This window comes from Pezoporus flaviventris, unplaced genomic scaffold, assembly GCF_033815535.1.
Source record: "Pezoporus flaviventris isolate CSIRO_AGI_PZ_B2104156 unplaced genomic scaffold, CSIRO_AGI_Pfla_v1 ptg000040l, whole genome shotgun sequence".
Classification (NCBI taxonomy): Eukaryota; Metazoa; Chordata; class Aves; order Psittaciformes; family Psittacidae; genus Pezoporus; species Pezoporus flaviventris.
The window spans coordinates 6,283,401-6,306,651 of record NW_026892588.1 but is presented as its reverse complement, the minus strand read 5'-3'; the positions used below and the strand labels follow the sequence as shown (position 1 = coordinate 6,306,651).

General features: G+C 36.7%; 1 long non-coding RNA gene across 4 annotated transcripts in view; it reads left to right on the top strand.

Annotated features, from left to right (window-relative positions):
- Positions 1-5,958, top strand: part of LOC133275539 (uncharacterized) — a 60,916-nt gene extending 54,958 nt beyond the window's left edge. For 2 of the 4 annotated variants that reach the window (XR_009745581.1, XR_009745578.1), the window contains 3 exons: positions 1,787-2,078; positions 4,369-4,507; positions 5,160-5,958. This is a non-coding gene — a long non-coding RNA (uncharacterized LOC133275539). The remainder of the gene's footprint in view (positions 1-1,786; positions 2,079-4,368; positions 4,508-5,159) is intronic. The other 2 variants (XR_009745579.1, XR_009745580.1) reach the window with 2 other exon arrangements.
- The last annotated feature ends 17,293 nt before the right edge of the window (positions 5,959-23,251 follow it).

Sequence of the window (23,251 nt, the reverse complement as noted above, 5' to 3'; positions counted from 1 at the left end):
TCAGTAGGTGAGCATTACTTCATAGATATTAATGTAAAAAGCACTTACCATACTCCATCTAGTGATCTAAAGAACAGATGTTTGCATATGCTTTATGGACACTGAAATACGTGCATACCTTCCATAAATAGTAATGTGTTCCAGTTACAAGGAGTGGAGAATTGTCATCCAAAAGGCTGGGAAACTGCAGGCAGTATTAGAATTTATTCACCAATTTCTTGGCTTTAAATAAAAAGCAAAGCTTACAGGTCCAGTCCTGCAATCCTGTATTACAATTTCAAACAGGACTAACAACATGAAGTAATAAAATGCAGAGTCAAGCTCAATAAGTCAGATATAAAAGTATGTTTAGAACACATGAATGAAACTATGATTTGTTAAATAAGAGTAAGAATTTATATCGATTGAGGTACAAAAGCCTAAAGCAGTAAGCAAAAAGCCAGTATTGCCTTGGATATTTTTACATTAAATTTGGTTTCGGAAGTGCCTTTAATATCAAAATGTAGCAAAATACTAATCAAGCAAAATTCTAATGGGCAAAGCATAGTTTTGAACTCTGCAATTAAATTATTTCTGGAAGTGCAATCAAATATTTGATTGAACTAATATCATTGCTTCTCACATTTGTTCTGTTCCTAAATTAGCTTGGCTAATCAGCATCCCACCTCATAGCCTGTGTTATAAACATGTAATATTATCTGATGGGTTTAACTTCAAGAGCACAGTAAATTTTTGGACAGTAGACTTGCTAAAAAACTTATTCAAAAGCTACAAACACACAAACTAGCATACTTGGAGATGTACTGGTTTCTGGGCCACCAGAACTCTGATAGGACTCAATGAACTGCAGATTGCTGTGCCATGGTTGTGTCAAACAAGTTTTGATTTACTTTAAAACAGTCCTGTGTTCATTATTTCAACTAAAAATCTGTTCTATGGTGTGCCAACATATTCCACCCCCTCATGCCACCCCCCTGCCTTATTTCATGAGCAAGAGCTAGGATGATTCTGTATAACTTTAGATTTCTTAATGCCATAGTGTACAAAAAAGCAGTCTTGTAGAATGCAGAATTTAAACAAGGCAATCACAGTTTTTCCTCCTGTCTGAGGCTGGCATGCACTGTTGCTTCAAGATGTTATACAGCTGCTACTTTTCTTCAGAGATGGCCGTACTCCAGTAAATGGTGAAATACTCCCTAAAACATCTTTTTTTTTTTTTCCCGCAGAGGTTTAGAGTGATGTTTCCATAGGTTGAAGTTAACATGAAAACATTGTGATTGTCTAGTTGGATTTCTTGAAAAACATTGGCCTTAGAATTACTGCATTAGTAATTAGGATACCAATGCTATACTCCAGCACACTGTAGAAATAACTGCAGTTAGTGTTTGTAGAATACAGTAGTCTTGGATTACAGTAAAGGTTATTTGATTCCGTTCTTGCCATTTTTAAGACCACAAAAAAATTAGCACATCTCATGGTCAGAAAAATTACTTCCTCTTGATAGCTGCACAGAAATTTTTACTTCCAGCATATAACTCAAAGTCATCCAAGAATAAATTGAATCCCTAATAACAACAGTCAGCTGGATTTAATTCCTTTTGGTGGAAGCACAGTAGTGTCAATACTTACTGAGATTTAGTATTAGTGCTAATTTATTGCAGGTGAAATGTCAATACAACATGGAAATTTGTCACTTGAGAAAGGTTTAATAAAAAAGATGAACACAACACAAAACAGAAGAGGTGATAAGAACCCATAACTGATCATTCTACTTTTTTTTTTCCAGATGAGCAGCCAGGTGCCAGCTGGTGTAAAGGCAGATGCCACTGACGTCAATGGAGCAGTGCCAGTTTGCACTAGCTGAGAATCTGATCCCAAGTGTGTTAGAACCATTTTTAGATGCTGACACTGGAATTGATTTTTGCAACACAATTAAAAATACATCCATGCACTGTATTTCTTCCTGTCTCCAGGTGTATAACTGGAAGCCTGTGGGAGAGTTGACAGACTGTGGGAGAGGGCAAGTAGGAGCTAGAAGTAGCCAACAACTGTATCCGTGAGATAACTTTGCAATACAAGTATTAATACTATTGTTCTGTTGGCTGTTATGAATATTTGCCTTTAAAAAGCCTTAACTCCATCACCCAGAAAGAATTCAATGTCAAAAGAACAAAAGATGCTGAAAGCCACACAGATTATATTTATGTATAACCATATAAACATGTTAATATACTGCTTTAATCAGTGTGCAAACTGAATAGAATGTTTTAATACATCATGAGGGAAACTATCTAAAATCATAAGTAAGTCCCCAAGCCCGAGATCTGCGTATTCACCCAAGTATTTGCTCCTAAGCAATCGCACAGCTTCATAAACAGTAATATTGTTAAAGTACTAAAACAGCTCTTTGAAGTAGGTATCAGACAGGTCTGGCTCACAGACTATCATTTATATTTCATCAAGCATTTATGTGGCACAGGGAGAAGTAATGAAGAGAGGAAGAGGTAGGGGGATAAGCGAGGCACAGTATCCCTTCATAGTTCCGGGAACCACTCTTGGATTATTGTTTTACACAAAGCAGCCATTAAACATGTGTACTGCATGACAGTTGTCAGTATTAACCAGAACAATGAAGGAGAACATTGACCTTGATATCTTGAATAAGAAGTCCAAAATGGAAAAGCTAACCAATTAGAGTTAAAGATGCAGTTCACATAGCACTAAAGTAAATTGTCTGTGCAGCACAACACCCATATCTTCAATTTAGGTCAGGCCATCAAAAGGAGGAAGAGGAGTGAAGACTGAAGATGAGATGCTCTACTTCACACAGTTGCCCTCTGGAAGGACTGGCGAAGGCAGTCACTTAAATTAAGTACAGGTCATCAGACAAGATATCTAATCTATTCCAAAAACAGGCAGCTCTAGCAATCCAAATCCCTATGGCCTTTACAGCGACACAATGAACTACTTCCTCACGTACCTCTGTCAATTCATGTTAGGTTCCAATTTTTTTAAAGTGATATTTCATGCACACCATGACCCTATTGCTCATAGCAAGGAAAGTGCTTTGGTTTATTTATGACCTACTAACCTTAAATAAAAAAAAAAACAAACCACAACCCATACATCCAATCTGAATGTTCACATGGGCCTGCAGATCTGAAGTGAAATTTAAAATAAAGCTGGCATTTGTAACAGCTAGCTAAGCCCAGTAAGGGATTAAAAAAATATATATATGAAAACAAGATGAGAGAAGATGAAAGCATTTTTACCCTACATAACCTGCACACATCAGGAATCAGGCTGAAGGCTGGAGCTCAGGAATACTTTTTGTGGTTTTGTACTTATAAGTTCCATCCTGTTTCAAGAGAGGCTAGGTAACTGAGGAAATACTGAGGTTTTTCCATTATAGAGGAGTGGGGAGAGAGCAGTAACAACCTGTGAAAGTTATTCCCTAAAATGCAATCCACCCTACCTCAAGTTCTACATCACTACTCACCTTCTCCTACTCCACATCCTAATTGCCAGGTATCAGCCAGGCAAGACCCCATACTGAAAAATGAAGTGACAGGTAAAAACAAGGTAGAAGAACATAGGAATGAGTACTGAAAGAAATGGCATAAAAAAGAAAGCTTACAATAGGATAAATGTTAAATAGGAGCCACCCTAAACCATGAAGTCAAATAATTTGGCTGAAACAAGGTGAACAGATGCACGAAAGACTGCTGAGTTGGAAAGCCTTATTCTCTCATCTCTTTTGCTGGTGTAAAAAAAACTCCTTTCTTAACATCCATGGAATTAAACTGTGAGAAAGCCAGTAAAAATAAATGGAGGGTAAAACTAAACAAATAAATGAAATAAATCAAACTTCAGAGATGCTGCTGTATCAGAGAAAAGTTAAAAAAAAACAACTGAAAAAAAAACCAAAAACAAAACAACCCGCTACCACCACAACCACAAAGGATTTGTTTTGAATTCCGGTATATTCATGATCACTGTGGCCTTTATAAACAAAATATATCTAATCTACTATAAAAGAAAATCAGTTGATTCCTGTCTTGTCTAGTTCTCCAACAGGATATATTAATGATTCTGTCCTTTAGAGATATTTGACAGAAAATTCAATTGAGTTAAGTGATGCAATAAAAACCTCTACATGCAGAGCAATTAGCTGAAAGAGCTAAGACAGTCCTCATCATGGTTTGTTTACAAAACAGCATACTTTTGACTTGCAATCTTTTGGTGCTGGTTTTCTCTTTGCAAGTACAAAAGAAAATAATACCCAACATTTATAAAGATTTTGAAAATAACTAGAAATGGACGAGAGTACAAGACATCTTTTACCAAAGGTAAACTAGCAATTCACAGAAACCAATGCATTAGTTGCATAATTTCAGCGCAGAAAGCTAAGAGTGGACCTAGCAAAAAAGAAGTCTGACCAGCTGAGCTGCGAGACCACCTTCTGCAGAAGAACCCTGCTCCCAAACGTAAATCAGGTAAAATTTCTGTTACCATGTTTTGCCTTCTAATCGAGCTTCCAAAACCCTTCCCCTATAATGTGAAAACTGCAACTTTTATTTATTTACTTTAAGAATTAGGACAACAGAGTTTGAAAACTCAGAAGACTGGAAAAAAATTGTTGTACCACTGTGGAAATATTTAGGGATAAGCACTTGTCTTTGCAGTGATTAAGTTCTGGATATATACAGCATGCTGCCACCTAGAAAATGTGTGTAAAGAAAATTAAGGCCATCAAGCCTTGATGTTAGTTTGCCTTTTTCCCCTCCCAAAAACTGTCATAACAAGTTCTTCAGGTATAAATTTGTGAGGAAAAAAGGCCTTCTGTCCAAGACACTCATTTTGAAATTAAAACTTCTTAAAAGGAAAATGTAGATTTTATCAATCTTAAGCAAGTTTAAATCCGATTGAACATGTCAGCAGAAGAAGAAATTTTACTCGGTAATCTATAATTGGTAACACTAATTCATAAAACTCTTAGCCATCTCTGTTTATGTATAGGATCTTGCGTTTTGGTTTGCTATGAAGTTCGGATTTGTGCAACAACAGACAACATTAATCCACTTGTGCCTGGATCCTAACATATAATGTTGAAACCTGAATAAGTGAAATATGTTTTCTTTTCATAGAAAGAAGTTTAGAAAAACTGGCAGCTCCTTTCACAGAGGCTCAAATAGGATGGACAGAGAAGGTTGTTGGTAAGAGAAAAATGAGTGAAGTTGCATCATCTGAATAATTAAAATCATTGTGTGAATTTTGATTTCCCCCCACCCTCTTTTCAGACATTTGAGGATGCTGTCAAGTCAATGAAGCTCTGTTGTAGTGGTTGCTTCAGTGAACATTCAACGCTGTCGGTGAGTTTGGAATTAAAGTGAAAACCATCGACCGTTGATTGTACCCTCCAGCTAACCATCCTCCTCCTTACTTCATGCTTTCAGGCCTTAACATCGAAGATAGCAACCTAATCACCACATGATGTTTCTTCCCTACTCTGCCAAGCTTTACAAAAAAGGTCACAATCAACATTCATTGCTGTCGGTGGGTTTAACTATGTGGACAAGCTCACTGAACAATGAATGCAACTGTGGCCCCACATTTTGCAGTTACTGATGAGAGGAATATCAGCTCTGAAAGCAGTAGTGAGCAGCAAATATTTATAGGCTACATTTTTCTGTTTAAAAAAAAAGTGTGGTTGGGATATCTACTTTTTGCTTGCTTGTTTGTTTTCAAGTTTAACTTAGCTGACTAGAAAGAAAAGCCTGTTTTTTCTGGAATATTGTCCTCAGTATTGAAACCATAAAATCTGTTATTCAGTATGTACATGGAAATAAGTAACAATACAGGGAGCTTTGTGTGTGTCCACTCCTGATGTCTCTGAGCACAAGAGGATAGAATATTTAAATGTTTTAACTAGGCATTGTGAAATAGTTCAGAAGTTCCTTCTATATTTGTCATAATACAAAGGAGTGCCCGAGTTCAAAGATACAGATAGAATATTACATCAAATGAAATATTGATTTTATGTGAAACTGATTCAGCACTTAAACACTATTAGATAGCAAATATTATTACATTTGCCTTTTTTAAATATCTGAAAGATGACAAATACATATCCAGAAATAATAATGAAAGAGTAGTTAAATTGTAAAATTGCTGTAAACTTTAGGTACCTATGTCACATTCAGTATTGCTAATAGTAATAAGAAAATAAAAGTGTAAATAAAGCTCAAGATTTGTCCTTATTTCCTTACAACCCTTTGTTACCCTGGTCAGACACGCAGGAGGACCAGCCTACTTTCTTATATTACATGGTTATGCAAGGTAAGTTCAGCCTTTAGACTTGATTCAACTCGAATATTCCAAAGCAAGAATTACTTTCAAAAGTTAGGTAATCATATATCATTCATATTGTCATAATGTGGGGTCCATTAACAATACTTAAGTCTGATGATTTACAAAGCTTATTCAGCACATCAGTTAAACACTTGTCTTGTGCACTGTGTTTGCTCGATTTATCCATACGTCACAATAGAGCAACTGAACAGATACAGGACCTTTGTGTCAGACTACTTAAATTATAAAAATATATTTCAGTCATGAAAGAGATCAGTCCTCAATCATATGAGAGACTGATGTTTATAGGAATAAAAAAAAATAATCAGTTCCTCAAAAACAATCACACTAACAAATTAACTCCTGGAATTGTTTGGGGATATTTTTTAAAATTGATATTTGGGAAGATTATATTTTCTTGTTGGAATATTTACTAGAGAAGAACCCACAGGGTCTATTGCTCACTGAATATTATTGTGATCAGAGGCAGAGAAGTAGTAAAAGGAAGGGTTGCTATGGATGTATGCATACATGCATAGTGTCTCAGGTACACTGTTCAGAAGTAAGCCAGTAAGTTTACACATTTCTACAAAAATGTGAATTTGAATTACTACCAACTTATGTATTACAGATGAAGATCATATTAAAAGCAGGACTTAAAGGTATATACTCTATCTAGAAGGAAAAACTTTCAAATTAAGCTGCTCTTGCAACAGTCTCTGTCAAGGTGTCTTATTGGAACCTAAAAATCAGGTCTTGTTTCTACCATATATTTATATTATAATTGTATTATGTATTTTTAGCAAAGAAAATGCTTATGAAGATAGAAGATTCTGGAATTTGGCAGCACTGGAAAGAGCAAATGTCCTAGAGCATGAGTTGTTTCTCTATATCCGTTTTCTATGCTGAAAATGTCTGAATAATTAGCATCGGGAGAGATAGATTCCAGTGCAGGAAAAAGGTAAACTCACACCCTTTTCTAAAATAGTATTTTTCCCCCTAAATACATGTTTTTCTCTCATTTCTATCAATTTTCATACATTTGGTAATATCAAATAGTAACAACTCAAACCCTACTAGAACAGGGTGCAGAAACTTTAGCCAGCATTGACCTGGGCACAGATAATCAGTTGACACCCATTAGAAATACAAAACAAATATTTTCACCTGGACTGCAATTTTTTACTGGCTTCTGAAGAACAGACTCCACAATAATAATCTCTTCTAGTGATGCCTAGGCTAAGTTTTACTAGTAATTTTCATTACATTGTTTTCATATAGATACAGAAAAATGTCTTAATGTATGGATATATAATTTCATATAATACTAAAAGCCAACTTCTACAGACTAGTAATTTACAGAATGTTCACTGGCAAAACAATACCATTATTCCACAGCCCACTAGAGATGCTGGTTCACACACATCTTTGCTTATGCTGTAAAGCCACAGAACAATCCCAATTTGGTAACGATAGCTGTGAAATACTGTAGAAAGGTTTCACGGTCATTTTCATGTGTTTTTGTTAATGTAATACATATGTACCCAGTGCAATGCCCACAGGCCCTAGAGACATTCTAGAAAATTGTTCCTCAATGTCACTGTAAATAATGCACTCACAGCAGTATTTTTAGGTCAAGCCTATCAAAGTTGCAGTAAATGCAATGGACCTTGACATAATAGGAGCACTAGCTTTGCAGCAGCAGCAGAGGAGAAGAAATATACTTTCTACACACAGTAGATCAGTTGCTGCTCCCCTTTGCATACAGTACTGTGCTTGAAAACAGTGGAGGTAGTAACAAGGCCTTGCTATAGGGTTTGGAGTTACTGGGTTTTTATTTATCTCTAAATGTTCTTTTCTTGTTCTTGCCTGACTTCTGGCATAAGATGGGTCAAAACATCCAACTTAACAGTTTCTACATCAAGTCTATAACTCCTGCTTAGCAAGTACAGAAGGACACTTGATTACACCTCTAAAACTACAAGTTAAAGAATTCCTGGGATAGAAATAGTCTGCTATTCAGGACCATGGTAGGATGAATACACTAGATTCACTTTCTGGCACAGCCTAACACTACCACACTAACATTTCTTGCTTTACAGATGGTGAAGCGACATAGAGCAAGTTAAAGAGTCAAATATAGTAGTAGTCTATAATTGAACTGGAAACAGTTTCTAGATTATCTTGGACTATAACCGTGTGTCTTCCTGGGAAAAATATCCTATAATCCTGACTTTTCCCTAATGTGAACACCATGTTTCTGTTGCTGACCACCCCCTTTTTCTTTTCTTTTGATGTATACTTTTGTTACTTGAAAGAACTATGATGAAAATGAATTTTTATTTTAAGCACTGGCATGCTGACACCCACTCCAGATTAATTTTTATAGCTTGCCCTTTATTTAGGTTTGTGCAGTCTTTCCTTAGCTTCTTCTGGTTTTTACTAGTCTTCCTGTACATCTTCCTTAAGTGCGAGTGCCAGAAACATAGACCACATTCCAAACTGCCCAGCCAAGGCTAGCTGAACTAGTCTGATGTCTCCTTTTTTACAAGCAATCACTGGTCCTTTTCAGCCAAAAATAGCATTTGCAATGGTACCACACAGTTAACACATTTAAATTTATCTAACATTATTCTATAGATACATAAACCTCCAGAAGTTCTTTCCTAGTTTGCAGCAGATTATTTCATCTCCTTGAAATGCAGCATTTGTAATTTTTTGAACTAAGATTTGTTTTTCAAAATACAGCTCCTCCTCTCCCCAGAAAATACTCACTAGGGTTTCAAAACATAGAAACCGTGGCAGCATTTAGTAGAAGGAATGGGTTTCGAATATCTTCAAGGTGCACAGCCATAAGAGAACCATTAACACATTTGCAATTTGTCACTATTGGGAGATATTGCAGATATTGCCATATAATTTAAGAAAACAGTTTCTGGAATGCAACTACAAAATTTAACTCCTGTTCAATAAGAAATTTATTAGATATACTATTGCTATAGTAAGCAGAATAGTTAACTACCCCCTCCTGATATCTGCATCCAAAATGTATCTACAACCTCAGTATTTTACCTTTACCTTCATAAAAAAAAAACCTGTTCAGATACCAGGTTAGGCAAAGAGGCAGAAGAGCTGCAAAACATTCACCTGGCCATTAAAATAGTTCAATTTGAGTGCAAAGAGAAACTTCCAGTACAATATATACTAGTTATCTAACCTAAAATATCACCCAATAGGTAATAGCAGGTTATCCCAATAACCATGTTATTAAGCCGATTGATTGCATGGATCTATTATTTAAGTGATTGATCTTAAAGTATTTTATCATATTCATTTTGAAACACTGAAACAAAAATACAGAAATATTAATTTTAGCTAGCGAGAGCTGAGCCCAGGTGGTTTCCCTCAAAAGTCAACGCCACCATCTGATGTGTAAAACATTATTAATTATCATAAAGTACACCCCATGCTAATCGTTGCGTTTGTCTCAAAATAACAAGCCATGATAAGCCTAGAGTTCATGACAATAGATTTACAATTAAATGTCATTCAGTTCATTGTCAGTGTCAATGTGTTGCTGGGTATCACACTGATAGACATGATGAAACTACTCCATCCACTGTACCACAGTGGGAGGCCACAAACTGCTAGATGAATACCAAAACTAAAAGAACTTTCAGACAGACATTCAGGATATAACTTTAGAAGAGAACAGGAAAAAAAAAAGACAGTACTTTGAAGACAGCAGCCAGCTGTGGCCTACAAAACATCTTAAAGTCTTTGCAGTCTCTACAGGAAGATCTCTCTATATCCCCAAAACAACTGTGATAGGTCATTCCAGAAGTTCACATGGATCATGATCTGCAAACTAACGAGTTCAGATTCTCTGCTGGTTTTAATCAACATACTTCTGTTGATTTCAGTGGAATTATGGCAATTTGTACAAGCTGAGGATTTGGCAAGTCAACACAAGAAAATGTGAAAGAAGTATGGTCCCACACATCCTACACTAAATAAAATGCAGTCAGAAGTAGATGTCACTCTTGAGAGGGCAGAGAAAGAAACAAAAGAACATGTACTTGAAAAAACACATGTTCTCACCTACAGAGAGTGCATTTCTGCCCACAGAGAAACTGTGGGTGGTCCCTGGACACACAACACTTGGACACCTAACTACTCCATTTGTGCAGATTACTGCTTTGCAGGTACAAATAAGGAACTTTGGAACACAACAGGCAGGAGAGTATTTTGGGGCAGAAACATCACACCCACATTATGATAATCTGGCCTTTGCCACCACATGACAGTCTCTGCTTCATGAAGCTTTAGGTATGTGGGTGGAAAGAGCTCACAGTATATTTTTGTCTGACGATGGCTTCCACAGCACAAGTGCGCATACTTGAAGCAAAGGTAGCTTGTTTTCTCTCTCCCTTCACGTTGTGCACTTCACATGATTTCCGATTGACACAGAGCTAGTAAAACTCTCCCAGTCATTGACTGCATTTGAGGAAAAGAAGAAGCTCAAGGAAAACATTATCACATAATTTAAAATAGCTTCTGTCACAATATCCAGGAGCATCTTCGTTTGCTGTGCCTATTGGCACCCATCTCTGGCCTAGAACTATGTACTGACTTCAGACTTATATCAGCCTTTACAAAAGATGATTTATGTTCTGCAAAATTTTAGACATTGGCTGGTATATGTACAAATGCTTGTAACTGCTGACTGGAAGTGTCTTCTGGAACCATATGACATGCATCAAGAGAAAGATAACCAAACCACAGGTCTGTTCAAAGCAAATACCACAAACTGACTGTTAAGAGTCAAAGACCCAAAACACCAAAAATCAATATCTTTGTGGAGGCAGACAGGCCTCTAAGACACTGCATACTTCAAGAAAAAAAAAAAAAGCAAGCTTTCCTTCCTCCTTATAGAGACAGTCATTGTGTGGGAACACAACTTCTGCTTTAAAGCTTGCACTGAGATTTTGGGGTACAACTGTACCGATTGCTAGTCAAGAGCAGTGCTCAGGAGTAAACTACATCTGAGACATCCATACCTGAACAGATTCTGGTTTTTTTGCTAGAACTTAGGTGCATACCTTTCCAGCCAGTATTGACCAATCAATGTCTAGTGCTACTGGTTCCTCTACTTAGATGAGGTACCTCAGCTATACTTTCCTGAATGAGAAACCTTCCTGCCTTGTTTTCTGAGGATGCTATGAGATTAGCTCAGGATAGCCATCATAAAATTATTTGCCAGGAGGATATACCAGCTTTTGCTGAATTGAAACTGAAAAGCAATTCAATAAAGTGCCTACACAAAATACACCATGCTTTAAGCACTCCTTTTAGTCATTACTATTAAATAGGCTTTTGTTTTGCCAGCTTTCTAACCACAAACTAATTGATGCAGGTCACACCTACAAAGAAATCCCAGATCAACAATATTAGTAGCTTGCTGTGCTTGAGCTGACAGGATACTGGTGTCACTATCCTCCCCACAACAGGAAGAGCCACAGTTATAACAGGCCCCCTAACTGCTTGAGCAATTAAGTTGGTATCTCTGCATTGCACAGACAAGACTGGTACATTCCTGAGCTGACTGCAGTTTATATACCTTTATTATCATCAAAAACTGTAACAGTCAGTGTTAACACAGAGCCTGCATAGTCACAGGCACAGAATACTGCAATATGTGCTAAAGCTCTATGATCACTTTAAGACTGTTGGCTGCTACATTTTATCATCTCTGCTTAAAATAAGGTTGCTCAGTAACTGCTTTCCAAGCTTTCACATATGTACAATTTGCATCAGCTACAAGTGTAAATTTGCAAGCAATTGGAACACAGGCACTTGCACAGCCTGATGGAATCTGTATAGAAGGTAAAGCTGTCACCAGATGGCATTTTTAAGTTTTGTGCAGCCAGATATTCAGATGCAGCTTCTGAATTTTGGATGCTTCATTTTTATACTCCCAAAACACAACATTTGCCCCTAGAAATAACTCCTGTGATATCTTGTGGATAAACCTCTAACAGTTCATTTTGCATGACTACATACCTAAACTGTAGGAGCCCTAAATTAGTACTTGGGCAGAGACCACTCAAAAATTCAGTCCGTAATGGCAGTAAATAAAGTTTTTATGAGTATAATTTTGAGCCAGCCCTAACAGTAGCAAAAATAAGTAGGTTGCGTGTTCCTTTCCTACAGGGAAATGTTGCCAAAAATATATAACTGTCACTTTTCATCTTCAGAATAATGTTAGCTACTGGAAAAAAAAGATTCACAGTGAGCAATTATGTCTTCATCTTCAATGTCATTTTACATCATTTCACTATCAGCCATCCTCAAAAGCTTAGAGGCAACATTCTAGGTCAGTGACTTCTGCAGATAGTTTATTTGCTGTTTGGTAATTAAATTAGATACACTTTAAATACCAGATTCTGAAGCAGACAAGCACTTACTAACAGGCAACCAAATGTATCACTGGCACTGTTGACACTGCATGATGAAAATTACACACGTTATCAATCATTAACTATCACTGAGGATTATAAATTTAAGGATTATGATATTAAGAATAACTGGATCAGCAAATCACTGCAGAGAAAAATCTTTTAAATGTAGCTAAAAGCCAGACTGAAGGCCTGACCTACTTTTCAACACCAAGTTTTATTTATGCATGTATAGAATTTTCTTATGATTATCAAAATAGCTTCTATCAAAAAAGCTCTTAACTGTTAATAAAACTAAATAGAGAAGGAAATACTGCAGTGGGTGTTCAGCTTTTAATAAGGTTTTAGCTTGCACCTCCTGCAAATACCCCCCCCTAGTTCTGTCTCAGATAAAAGTTTAAACAGCAAAAGAGACATTTTCATTTTATATAGAAATTTTTGCAGATAAATTAACTCTTAAGATAAAACTTAAAATTGGAAATTTAAAAACTCATATCAAACATGGTTCAGAGGCTTCCAGTGTGTAAAAAGTATAAAGGTTTATTATTTAAGCCTTGCAATTGGAAATTAACATTAAAGAAGTCAGAAAAAGATCTGATTGGTCCTATAAAATATGCTTTTTTTTTTTGCAAGAGAATTTCTCGTAACTCTTCAAGGGACAACAAGTAAAAAATCCCAAACAAACAACAACTAAAAAACCCACAAAATTAAGCCATTTAGAGAGGTACTATACAAAAAAAAAAACAAACCACGAAAGAAAACAAAAAAAACAAAAAACCCCCACACATTTGTCCTTAATTTTGTGCGTTTAATGAGTGATTTTAATGGTTCAAGGCATGCAAATGATAACAGAGCACCAAAAGAATACAAGTTCAAGCTGGAGTCTGCTAAGTCATGCAAGCGGTTCCACAGCAGAGGCTACTGGGGTTCCACTGTTTTGTGTGCTTTCTTTGGCCTTTTATTTCAAGATAGACACACAGGCAGAATGTACAGTCACAGTTTATTAAAATATCCTGCCCACCTAGCCATGTCTGCAGACCACTGTAAGGACATTGAAGCCAGCCCCACAAACTAAAGATGACACAGTATAATCATAGCATTGCTATGGTTACTTCTACAGCACTGAGCTGGAAAATTAGTCTTAATGTTTGCAGGTATTACTTTGGCTCAGACACATGGAAAAACTGGCTTCAAGAATGAGGAAAACTCAACCCACCACATATATATTTCTGACTATTATAAAACATGAGACAGAACAAGGGGTTTCTGTGTCCCTTCCAGTGCCACGGGTAGAGGTTTGCAGTGGTGTCACACAGCTGCCAGCAGGTGTTGCAATGGGCAGCCATGTAAAGCGCCTATTCACTGAACTCTGTCACTCCAGTTATGTGCTCTTTATGGCAAGGAAAACAGAAAAAACAAAGAGGCTGTTATGCTTTAACTTCAAAGCCTTCCTACCCCCAGGCTTCAGCTCTGCACCTCAGGCAGTGCAGCCCAGAAGACAAGCAGCATGGTCTCAGGTAAAGATACTTTTCTGCTCCAATAACCTACTCTCTGTAGTGCTTACAAAAGAGATTAGATTTAAAAAAAAAAAGGCTTAGTATAGGCACAGTGATAGCAGAAGGTCATTGGACAGTTATCATTTGACTGAAAAAAAAACACTTTTATTCTTAAGCTTTCCAAATTCACAAGAAGGTTTTTACTGAAATGTCGTAGAGGAATCGTGAGTTTATCCATAAACGCACAAGAATAAATGAGCAAGAAGTCAGGAGATCTTGATCTTCCAAGTTTACAGTTCCTTTTGGAGTTATTCTTCAGTTGCACCAATTTCCTCTTCATGATGGGTAAAGCTTTTATGAGATCCCTGAAGCCTGCGTGAAATATTTACTCTGTTAGTCTAATTAAAGGTATTATGATGTACATAGTTACTGTATCTGTGGCACTTCACATCATAAATAACGGATGTGAAATGTATTCCTACTGGGACAAGCACTAGTATCAATTCTTCTTATGCTATCTCTTTAACCATTACATCACCTAACAATTCTTTTGGATTTTTCTTTTGAGGAAAAAAATTACCATTAAGATAATATTAGCTCATTATTCTTCCACTGTAGCTAATAGATAACTTATAATGATGTTTTTAGGATCAACATTTTTGGAAGTTGCACATCCAAGAATTTATGAAGTAACTTGGATGATGCTTTCTTGTTGCTGAGTACAGTAGATATGCTTTCCAACAATTTCTTCAATTTCCCCAACATACTCGTAGTCACAGCTCCCCTTTTCCCAATTTGATTCTAATCTACAAAGCTAGTGAAGATGCTCATGTTCAAAACCAGGCTCTCAGTGAAGCTGTTGAATAGTCTTGAAATTGGGACAGAACTTATATATCATCATTCAATAACTTTTCATTTTGAAAACAAATAAGTAACAACTACCTTTAACCCTCATAATACAAATCCTGGTATCCCATTGTAGTGTAAATTGACAGTTTGCTCCTTACATACCCATGGTGACTTTCATTCTCCCCACATTTCAAGAGTTTTTAAAAAGTTGGATAACTTAGTCCAATATTAATTCAAGGAATTTAACTTCAGCCAGCAGACAGACAATTCTGTGACTCCTCTTAACCTGTTCCCAATTCTTAAAGATGGGAAAGACTGCGTGGTGTGTTTTTTTCCTACCCATCCACTGTCCTCCACAAAGATCTTTCCTTGGAAACACATTTTTTCAGGGGAAAAAAAAAATTGAGAAAGAAACTAGAAAGTTTTACAGATGATTGACACTGTAAGCACAGGACACTTCGCAGTAAAAGAGAAAAATTACTTGAGCAGAAGTATACCAGAGCTGAAGAAAAACTTGTAAACAAAAATACATAATCCAGTTTCTCACTACAGACCAATAGTGAAATGGAACAAGTGACATTCATTATGGTGCAAACTTGAGGGAAGTCACTGCTGGTCTTAGGAAGCCTTGCCTTGGGACAGCACAGACGTGAATGAGTGATTTGGGTACTGTGGGCATCAACGAGACAGCTGGAAGACAGAGGGGATTAGGTCAGGAGGGAATGGTAGGAGGAGGCACATGATCAGGATAAAGTGTAGCACTGGCAAATAAAAGAGCACTTCATAGACAGATTCCAAGTAGGAAAAGTTTGGAAAGTCTGTGTCCAATGAAAAAGCCATTAAAAAGCCATGAGAGAATACAGAAGCATCAGATGGTATCTCAGTACAGATCAAAATATAATTCAGAGACATTTCGCAGGAATGGCGAAAACAAGTCAACACATGCATCAGGAAAAGGAGCAGAGAGACATGCAACAAAAAGTACGCAGCTATTGTACCCTTCTTGCTCACCTTTATATTTGACAGCATTCCTCTGTGATCATTAATCCCTTTGATTGTTTAAACACGATGACATATTGGCAGCCAGCTGGGCTTATCCAGTTTTTTAGAACTAACCATCCAGAGGAATCCACCTTCTCGAGACCACCTCATTTTCCAAGTTAACAATCTGGCTGAGCTGCCTTGCTGTGACTCTAAAGGTCAGACACTGGAATGGAGTCCACTGCAAAGGTAGACTTATACTGGAGTACAGACTGGTAATGTCTAGCATGTTAGTGGCATTAGTCCCATATAGCTAATGAGGCCTGTCCCCTGCTCCCAGCATATCGTCTGATAACATAGCACACAGAATCTTTGCTAGCTCACTTTGAAAATAAGCTTTCCTATTTCTAGTATCACAATAGGAATAGAGAGTTAGAAGGATCAAAAATATGATTAAAGTCTGCTTGTATAACTACCAGATTTTGCCTCTTTGTGAGCATTTTTCAGATTGAAGATTTTAGCTGTTTTGAAAGAAAATAATGTCTCAGAAATGCATTGTGAATTCTGGCAAATAAACAGCCTTTTTGTAGCCAGGCCAAGGATAAAATTCTTAAACATTTCATTACTCTATTAATTGAAATGTTTTGTTTCTGGGTGGATTTTTTGAACATCCTATTCCTGCCAGTGTGCTCAGACAGCTATGCCCAGGCACAGCTGCTGATTCAATGTCTTCCAGTGGAGTTGTCTGCACTGCCACATCAAAACAAGTCATTAACATTTTTCTTTCCCAATTTGATTAATCAAGATTTTCTCATTCCTTTTAAGAAATAACTAACTTTTTGTACTGTGTCTGTAGTAATAATGCTCACAAGTTGGACTTCTCTTATAGCAAATCTTTGTGATCTTTTCATATGCACAAGAGGATTGGCCTCATCCAGACAGTATACCTTGTGAAACCCCACTGGCTTTAGACAAGCTGCTGCAGTACCTGGCTAAATTCTTTCATCCTCTTGAAATAATATTTTCAAGTTGTTCTGTCCTAGGACATTAGAAGCAAGACTGCTGTTGCTTTGAACTTCAAAACTTAGCAAGAACATAGAAACACACGAACAACGGAGGCATTTGTGATATTCTTGCAAGTGACAAAAAATGTTTACCAGGAGTTAATTCTTTTCATCTCATTTTCCTTTTCTGTGAGCCAACTTTTTTTTTCCCCCTAGACTGTTAAGAGTTCATAAAAAGAAGTCTTCTGGCTTCCAGCAAACTTATGTTCTACTTTCATCTAGAAAGGCATAAATGTGTTGAGCCAAAACCACGGTATTCACTGCTCTTTGAAACAATCTGTGTAGCTCTTTCACATGCTGATTTGCAGAGTCCCCTACAAAATTCTGTACAGTAACCACAGCACTAACTTTTCCAACTGTCCATACACATCCTCCAGGTAAACAGAATAATATATAGCATCAATCTGGGTAGTCCTTTATGACTGGGATTAAAATAGCTCCAACTAGCACATGTGAATACTGTCTTTATCATCTATCCAAGCGAGATGCCAAAATTAGAATTACAATGGGTTTTTCTACTGATCTGAAAGATTTAGCATCTCTTTTCTTATCAACAATTATATTTGAAAAAATTAATGCTTCCAAACCTAGTATTACTGTACACAATGTAGAGAAGGTATTAATTTGCTATCTCAATAAATTTTTAAAAATAATGTTGAGCCAAAAAACCTCAATTCCCACCAATAAGACATTGGGGAAAACTAAAATAAGGTTGTATGACAGGTTCACTTTTTGTATCTTTTGATATGAACAGATTCACATTCAATACAACTCAAAATTGGAAATCATTTTTTTCAGATCACAGTCTTTAGAAACATGTAACAGCAGTTAAACAGGCCTTTAGTATAACAGCTGGACTTCCTGCCCCTCTCCCCCCCAGTTAAATAATGAATTAACCATAAGATACATTTGCTCAGAAGAACAAGTATTTTGTGATCTCCAGTTTAACTGCATGATCAATGTGAATCAAACAGACAGGAAAAATCAGAACTCAGAGTAATTTGTTAGAGTATTTTCAAGCAAAAACACTGAATATTTTTCATCTAAAAGAATAACCTCTTTTAATAAAGATTAAAAAAATATAATTCCTACATTAAAACAATTTCAAACCATATATTTGGGTTCACCTAAAACACTGATGAGAAAGCTAATCCCCACCTTCTCCCATCTGTTTTGGTTTGTCCTGAAACCATTTCCCCTCTCCCTTTCAAATGTATTAATTCAGTCACTGAACTGAAAAAGTCCAGCTTTATTTAACATCTGTGCTTTGATGCACATATAACTGGAAGATTGCAAAGCCTTTTGCTAAGCACTATTTAATTATATTGCAAGGAACATCTTTATATTTGTTAAGATTTTGCTAGATGTTGTCAGAGATCATTTAAACTGGCTACAAGATCTGGGACAATTTTCTCTGGACATCACTATAGAAATTTTGGTAATGGAAAAACAGTCACTTCAGAGAACCTGCTGCACAATAAATCCAGACAAAGTTAAGTCACTTGTTCTGTTTACACTAATTCCACACCAGCAGGCTTTACTGGAGTGAAGGAAGGAACCCTTGTTGCCACCATAACAGTTCTAAACCCTCAAACCTTTTTCACCCAAGCAGAGATGCACTACCCCCAAAAGCACAAGAACCAACATCCACATTTAAAGGCAGAACTATTCCTAGACAAATTAAATATTGCATGGCAAAAGCTGGTTCATTGGCTCTAAAGGCTACAATTGAGGAAAGGGAAGTAGATGTATTTTATAAACATTGTGTATAAGCATAGAAACAGGAGAAGAAAAAAAACTGCGTCAATGCAGATTTCCTGAAACATTTCAACTTTCCCTTATACTGAGGTATTACGAGAATCTATGCATTTTTGGTGTACACTTGAAAATAGCATATACTCAAAATGGAGTCCTAGGAAAACGTGCAGGAAAGGCAATGAAAACCTAAATGGGAAGATAAAATGATAAATTACATGACTCAGTGACCCCCCCCCCCCCCCCCACCCATTACCACTCTTTCCCTTTGCAATCCAAAAATAACCAGGCATATTGAGAAGCAAGTCTTTCCTTCCTGTATGAATAATCTATTCAAAGGCTGAGGAACCTGTTCAAACTACACAACACCTGTTAATTATTCTGTGAATCTTTGAGGTTGAGGGGAGGTGGCATGGCACAAGGTGGTATACAGAAGCATTTTTATTCACTTGCAGCTTGTTCAAAATTAATTTGGTTTCTATGTTTGCTAGTTTTAAGAAGCTATAAAAAGTAGTGTCCCTGTGAGAGTGAGCTAAGCTTGTATCATTCACAGGAAGCAGCATGGAAACATGCCTCAAAGTTATTTGTGGGCAATCAGGGTTCTGCTGTGTTAGATAAAGAATGAAAGCAAATGGTGTGATAATGAAAGGTGGCAAATTGAGAAATATTTTGCAGGGTAATTGTAACTACTAAGGTGGTCTGTGAGACAAAACTTGCTGTTAGTTTGTTCAGTTGCTTTTGGGGCTGGGATTTGTATAGTTTCAGAAGTAAAAAGTGAACACATGACTATCTTAGTCACCTTTGAAAAATCTAAGTAATAATACAGAAAGCAAATTTATGTAAACACAATCCATGATTTTTGCCCCAAGCATCCAGTCTTTGGAGTTTCTTTTCCACCCGGATAATTGCTCAGATACTCGAAAACTGGCAAGATGACCTGCTTGCTTTCCATTATAAAGGCAAAAATACCCTATTCAGTCTCATTCCAGAACTGTTACCCTTACTCTTAACAATGGAACCTGAAATGGGATCAGTAATACTTCTTTCATCACTGCTTCTGGAAAACATCTTTTTTTTTCCTGATGCATAACATCCAATTCAATATTAGATCTGAATGCTTTTGATGTGAAAATGCCAAAATGATAGTGCATATGAGCACAGAACAGCTAAATCTGCACAGCAGAAGACAGAAGAGAGCACGAACTGGCATCAGAAACCTGGAGTGGAATTTACATCTTGGTTAACGTAACATAGTTCACTGAGGGAGTTGTTTGGGCTTTTTTTGGTGGTGTTGTTAGGTGTTAATTTTAGGGGGACTCTTTTTTTTAATCTTAAATTATCAAAGAATATGGCTTCAAAAGAAAATGCTTCCCAAGAAAATAAATAAACCAAAAGCTGTTGTAATTCCTTAGTGCATCCTGAAAATAACAAGTTCAAAAATTAACAGATGTCAGACACTAGAACACTGCTCAGAGCTTGGGTTGCAATGCAGAATTTATCATGCATACTTGTTGCATATTACCTCACTACAGTAGCTGAAAGCTTTACTTAAAGCTGTAAAGTTGCTCTCCAAACTTACACAGAATAAGATTTTTAATCTTGGAACACTGATGTTATTCATTGCTGAGATTTAAGAGATGCCCCAGGTATAACCGAGTGTGACTATACTGGTTTCAGCAGAGCCAGCTATGTCAGCTGAGAGTTTGCCCTTACTGATTAAGCAAGCCAGCACCTAAACACTCTGGGCATTCAGGGACCTTAAGGACATGAGTTTGCAGTTTAGGCCACCTTGTTCAACTTAAAAGAAAAAAAAAGCCTTACTAAGGAACCACAGCAAGTGGTGACCTTATGAAAGCAGTAACTGAAAGAACCTGGTACAGGATGCTGCTAACTGGCATCCTTTTGCTGCATCTGTCACAGCCCATACACAAAACAGAAAAGGGTCGTGCAGATCTCTTGCTGGAAGATGCCCCTTTCAGTCCATCAGTAATAGCACCAGTACTTTAACACATTTCAGGTTTGCTAGCTGTTCAGTCAGCTCACAAACCACAAGAGGTGATAAAGTTGGCAGGTTGTGTTCTAGAGAAAGTCTCAAAGCTTTTTAACAAGAATAACATGGATATTATTACAAACTCTAAACCCATAACAGACATACTGAAGCAAGAGCACATCGAATTCAGAATGTTAATTTTGGAAACAGAATTTGTGCTGTACACTTAAGCCTATACTTTAACATGTCATTGGAGGAAAAAAGATATTCCTGAATAGCTTCCCCCTAGAGAAGTGGCTGAAAAATGCACATCGTAAGAGAAGTTGCATAGAGAAAACACAGTAAAGTTTCAGTGTCATTTACAGCAATTTTAATGCTGCTCAAGATTCAGGAAAAAAAGTTTAATTTTTATGTTGAATTAATCATGTTAGTTTCAACAGAGTATGAAAATTAAAGTCTGAAGTCTCAAAATCATAGTTAATGCTACATAAGGCTTCCTCTTGAAGAATAAATTACTACTCTTTGATAAGTCTAAGAATTTCCCAGGCACAGAAATTGACCCTATTAAAACACACATATAATATTGATCGTTCAGCTTTCAAGTATTATCTAAATACATGGTACATTGAAGTAGTTGAGTAGGGAGCCAGCTCTTTATTGAATTGCCCACCAGAGTTCAAATGGATGTTATTTAAAGTGAATCAAATAATGAATTAGTTTAAGTCAAATTACTGCAGATTATTATCAACACTAGATTTTAGATAATGCAACATTCCAATAAACCTTTATTCAAGAGCTTAAAAGTTCCTCATCACTCATCAGGCATGCAGAGTTAGGGGCTAATTAAGAAAGGCCCGCCCCTTACACAACAAGAGCTGTTGCAATTTAAAAAAAATAAAAGTCTCTAAAAATAAAGAATTCTCACTTGATATCTTTAAGCAGCTGTTCTAAACCTGTATCTCAACAGCCCTCAGAAACAGAGATTGGTACTTCATATCATATACTAGAAAACTTCATCCCTTAAAGCAATCTTTCACACATTGTTCATTATATTTATAGATAAGCATAGCAGCAATCAGCTCCCACAGTGGTGCCCTGCTGTCTGTCTAGAACTACTCTTCTATTGTAAAATTTTCAGACAGTGCTTTGCCCATTAATAAACAAAGCAGTCAAGCTTGCCTCTTTTCAATAGTTTGATCTGAGAATATCCAAGATGCACACAAACCCATATACCTTTATGAACAAATATTTGGAACAGAAACAAACGGTATTGAAGATCCGATTTTCAAGCTACAAATAAGAAATTAACTTTTTGATGGTCTTTCTTTATATCCATAGTACAAAGTACACCATTAATAAACAAACGTACACCTTAAATTCCCAGTCAGCTTTATGCCAAAGCTGTCTTTATGAATATAGTATCTCCCTCAAAAGCCACTTTTCTTAACAAAAAGAGCTGTGGTACATCTGCACCTATATTACCAAAATGCACATATATAAATTAAAGGCTACTGCAAATGCATATTCACAAGGATGCACATATTCACAACGAGGCCTTGTGATAAAGTGTTTAATTTCATATCTGTTTGGCCATCTCCCCTGTGAGGGCATAGCTGTGGATCTCTTCATTTCTCTTGAGCTTGTTCATCCCTGTTCTAAATCCAGTATCTGCTTTAAATTGTTTTGACTCTAACCCACTAGGGATTAAGAAAGCTCTTAGGAAGAAGCTTTTCAAGTTTTGACCATTGGAGATCTCACTGTTGCACCAGGAATTTGGTGGCATGTTAAATGGTCACAAGGTCAGATATAGACACATTCCCACTTGAGTCAGAAGCTGGGACCAGCTACAGGAAAATATTAATAGGCAAAGTCTGCGGATTCAAGCAGGGCAGACATTGAATGCAGCTTTCCACTTCTTGCAGATGCATTTAGGAGAGGCACCACCTGTTTCCCCAGATGTTTACATGATCCTTTAGAAGACAACTAATCAACCAGCTAATCAACCCTGATTGTGTTATGAGAATTTTACAATTAATGGCTACTCTACATAGAAAACAATCCCCACACTTACTGCATTTTATCTATGCACAGTAGTCCCATGAATTTGTAAAAACTACCATTGCATCTATGGTTAAAAGAAATGATAATGATGAGAAGCCAAACTGAAGTAAAACTGTTGAAACTTCCTGAGGGAAGCTATGCTTTACAGAAATTATTGGGCAGCTTAGCCTTCTTTCCAAAGGCGTTTCTTAATGCCAAGAAAGGCAGTGCTCTGCTCACTTTACAGGGACAACAGTTACATATTAT